Consider the following 4409-nt stretch of genomic DNA (forward strand, 5'->3'; position numbering starts at 1 on the left):
GTCCCTCTGCCCATGACTTACTCATCTCTCAGAGTCTCCGCCTCTCAATACTTTGGGGGTTGGGATTTCAACATACTAATTGGAGTGGGAGAACAAATATTCAGACCACAGCAGGTGCTCGATAAATATTGATGGACAGAGCAACTTAATTTTTTCAAGCATCCTGCATTTTTAAAATGCACACATTTGTTTTGCCTTTCCAAACTGTAGTGGCTAGTTACCTACATGTTGTGTGTTGACTACCTCTTAGGTGCCTCGTGCTGTGCTGAGCACGGTGTATGGCTTATGTTGCATATACAGCCTCGGAGGTAAGCGTTGTCCTAACTTTACAGACGGGATTTCTTCAGGCTCTAGTTGTGAGTTAAAATGTTGGGAACGTTAGATTTCTCCCTTCGCTGATTTCTCCCCCAAATTCTAGAGAAAGAATAGGACAGGTGCAAAGCCGTAGGTTGTGAGTTGGGTGTCCCCATGCCTGCCTCACTCCACAGTCCTTATTGTTCCTTCCCCCTTGTGGATTCATGGACCAGATGGGTGGTTTTAGTGGCTCAGATGGCAGGAGAGAGAGGAAGCAGAGTAGGGGTTCATCTCTCCTCGGGTCAGAGAGCAGTAGAATGGAGTGGGTTCGGGGCCCACCTGATGGGAGTGAGCTGAGGGCATTGAGGGAGGGAAGGTGTGTGGGTGAGGGCAGGGAGACCCCGCCACAAGACTGGAGCTGAGAGAAGAAGCACGGAGGACTGTGTGCACACAGTCTACATGGTGAGTTAGCTGGGGCTGCCATTGGACCACATGCCTCAAGGAAGTGACAGTCTTAAAAATAACACCATACAGGGAACAAGTCTTTCCTTCCTTCAGCAACTTTCCCTTAAATTTTAATTTTTTATTTATTTTTAATTTTTAATGTTTACTTACCTTTGAGAGAGAGAGGGAGAGAGGGAGAGAGAGAAAGAAAGCATGAGTAAAGGGCAGGCCAGAGAGAGAGGGAGACACAGAATCCGAAGCAGGCTCCGAGCTCTGAGCTGTCAGCACAGAGCCCAACGTGGGGCTTGAACTCATGAACCATAAGATCATGACCTGAGCTAAAGTGGGATGTGCAACCTACTGAGCCACCCAGGTGCCCCTCCTTAAACTTTTATGGACAACAAAGGGCACCAGGCATGGCAAGGGTATCTGAGATAAATTTATAAATGTAAGCAGTTAGCCTTGCAAAGGGGAGCCTTGGCTTCAACTATGAGACTTGGATTATGTAAGCCAGTCTTAGGCACTGCATATTTCTAGAATTTAGTCTCCAGTTGGAATACTATAAATACTCCCAAGCATGTACCACATACTTCCTCCACGGCTGCGTCCATGGGGCCATGCAGCGCTCTTCCACCAAAGCTGATCCAGATGGTACAGGACGGCCACCCTCCTGCGCATGTGGGGAGAGTGTAACATATTACCAGGACCTTGTCTGAAATCCCTCTGTAGCCAAAAAAGTGCTACACAAAATAAAAGGGTTATTTATCATCATTTTAGCTGACAGCAGTCCTACTGACGCCTCTTTCTCACTAAAGGGAAATAAATGCCTTCTAGGCAAGTGGCAGTGCACCCCTCCTTAGCCTGGTATCTGAAGATCAAGGAGCTAACAGTGTTCCATCCGTGAGGGGGATTTGCTTTGCCTCTGCGAGGCTTTGAGAAGCATTAGTAACCAGCCGCTGTGTGCAGTGCTCCTAGCTGTGGAGAAGTTACATGCAAAGGAGATCAATCAGAGAACAAGATGGCGTGCCACAGGCAGCTTATAAACTGCTCATTACATGGCTCAGCCTGGCTCAGCCCAGAGGAGTCAGCAAGTGATAAGGCTATCAGCTGGTTATACAGGAAGGTAGACTCATGGTTGACCTTGAACTCGGGACATTGCAGGCAGGCGGGACAGCCTGAGCCCCAGGAAAACTAGGTTCCAGTCCAATTGTTCTACTAGTTTCCCTTCTTTCATGCCGAAGTCTCAGTCTACAAATAAATTATTGTGACAACTTGGACTTCTACACTGTCACAGGAGAATGGTGAAGGTCATGGCCCCTGCGATCCTGAAAATTGTTTTGTGGTTTCATAGACTTTCACAGTGCTGGATTTACAGGAAGGGGGAATAAAAACTGGATTTGACAGTCTCTTCCTTCGACAGAAGGGACATGCCTTTATGACATTAAACAATGCTCTATTTCAAATACTTTCCACAGGAGAAAGAGTGCCCTTCGCTGTTCAACTACCAGTCTGGGAAATCTCTCCTTGGACTTGTTTTGTTAGGGATTAAATCACATGCAACTCTTTTCTCTCTCTTTTGCTATTGTACTCAAGATAATCCTGCTTCCTCCCAATGTGATTTTTTTTTTTTTTTTTTTTTTTTTTTAANTTTTTTTTTTTGTAAGCCAGAAATTAACACTTCTAGTTCACGGTTCCTATGAGAATAGTTTCTTTGCAGTACCTTGTGGAAGATAACAAGACTTAAAACTTAAAGTCTTGGGACTACATGGTTCTCAGTTCTCATTTCCCTGAGAAGCTTTCCCTGTTGGCAAAGGGAATATACATTGGGATCTTATTTTTCTAACTGTAGCAATGATATTTGGGTATAGTGTTGACTTGTATGCTGGTTACTCTATCATCAGGAGCCTGTTTCAGAAAAGAAAATCTGAAGATCCTTAACTATAAAATTAAGTAACTATAAAATTACTTGGACGAGAGATGCACATTCCAGAAGGGTACACAGTGAGCTCTCCTGTGTTTGGAACGTGTCTTCTGTGACCTAGCCGCTAGAGGGCAACAGCTCCTGCCCCCTTTCAATGTGTGTGTGTGTGTGCACGTGTGTGCATGTGTGTGTGGTGGTGGTGGGTGTTCCAGAAAGCCTTTCTCCTAACTTGTATGGAATTAGGAGTCTTCCACCCCGAAGGAGTTGGAGTGGAGGCCTGTCCCACTGTCCGCTGTGGGAGTAGAGCCCTAAGTGAAAGCTGTCCAGTTGTACTTGTGATTTGAGTCTATTTTTGTCTAGCCTGTTTGTTCAAAACCTTACTAAAATTGGGATAGACTAATGGCCCTCTCTTAAAATTGGATTGATTTTAGCTTGAATATATATTTTCTTTTCCTTCTCAACTTCTGGATGGCTCCTATTCCAACTGGTATGATTCAAGTATTCCAGTGCAGTAAAGGATCCAAACTATGTCCCTTAGGTAGATAAATAAATAGAGAGTGGAATTCTTTAGAGCTGCCAGACTGACCTTTTCCGTCAGTGCTAAACTCTGAAAAACAGTAGAGAGGTTTAAAGCCTTGAGTTAAAAGGGGAGGAGACTGAGCTATTTGAGTTAAGGAATCCAACTCTATCTTGTTGGGTTCTTCATTCTCCCATATGAATTAATTTTCCTTCTGTTCAGTTGGCACATTTATTAGCATTGAACACAAGACCCCTTAGAACCCCAGGAAGCCACGCCCACAAGATCCCAGGTCCCCAGAAGCGGGGTCCCTCTGCCCCATTTCTGAATCAAGCTCCCTGGCCTTGGCAGTGGCCAGAGCTGCCTCCAGGGCTGTGGGCTCTGGGGTCTTCTGGCTCATTATCTCTATGACAGCCTCCTTCAGGGCATGCTTCTTCTGCAGAACTCGCTGGGTTTTCTCCATTTGGTTGGGGAGGAAGCCTGTCTTCCTCTTGAAAAAGCCCTTGGCTTCCTCAGCTGCCTGCTCTACTTTGATGACGTGTTTTATATCCTGTAGCTTCCCAGGGACACACAGGGAGCTCGTTGGTGGGATGAGTCATTCTTCCCCCACTTGCTCTTGTTGGGCACATCCAGACAGTCCTGGGCTTCCACATCCTTGGTCTGTGCCACCTTGAGCTGGGTCACAGGCACCAACAAGGTCTCCACTTCCTGGTCCAGTGGGTTCTTGGTCATTTCTGGCTATGGCAGGTTTCTCTTGGTGATGCTCGCTGACTGTGAGTTTTTAATAAGAAAGCGAACCCCAGATGACAGAACTGATTTTCTTTTATTGGTTGACTGTTGAGATCTCTTCCATTGCTTAAATCAGATAAAATAAGAAAGAATTACATTTTGGTAAGTATGGCATCTGAGCCTCTGGTATATTCACAACGATTTCTACTTAAAACCTACTTCTGGTTCGCAGGGATCCATCACCTTACATGCTGTGATGTCTTGGCGAGTAGATGCCCCCAGGCCCATTGGCGTTTGCGTTGTCCTGGTTTTTGTTGGTGCACGTTTGTATTTTAAATAAACAGATTGGATCATGAATTTCTAAGTGAATTTCCTTTTCCATTTTCTTTCTTAAGATGCATGCATTACAATTTTTTATTTCAGATAAAAATCAAGATCAGCTCTGATGGTCTCTTTGGCTCCCTATTCATTTCCCATAGGAAGGGTAAAAATTTAATTATTCAT

General features: G+C 45.0%; 1 pseudogene; it reads right to left on the reverse strand.

Moving 5' to 3' along the window:
* Window positions 1-3432: 3432 nt before the first annotated feature.
* On the reverse strand, window positions 3433-4193 carry LOC144221278 (prefoldin subunit 5 pseudogene; annotated as a pseudogene).
* Window positions 4194-4409: the final 216 nt, after the last annotated feature.

Source organism: Crocuta crocuta, unplaced genomic scaffold (assembly GCF_008692635.1).
Source record: "Crocuta crocuta isolate KB4526 unplaced genomic scaffold, BGI_CrCroc_1.0 scaffold59-1, whole genome shotgun sequence".
Classification (NCBI taxonomy): domain Eukaryota; kingdom Metazoa; phylum Chordata; class Mammalia; order Carnivora; family Hyaenidae; genus Crocuta; species Crocuta crocuta.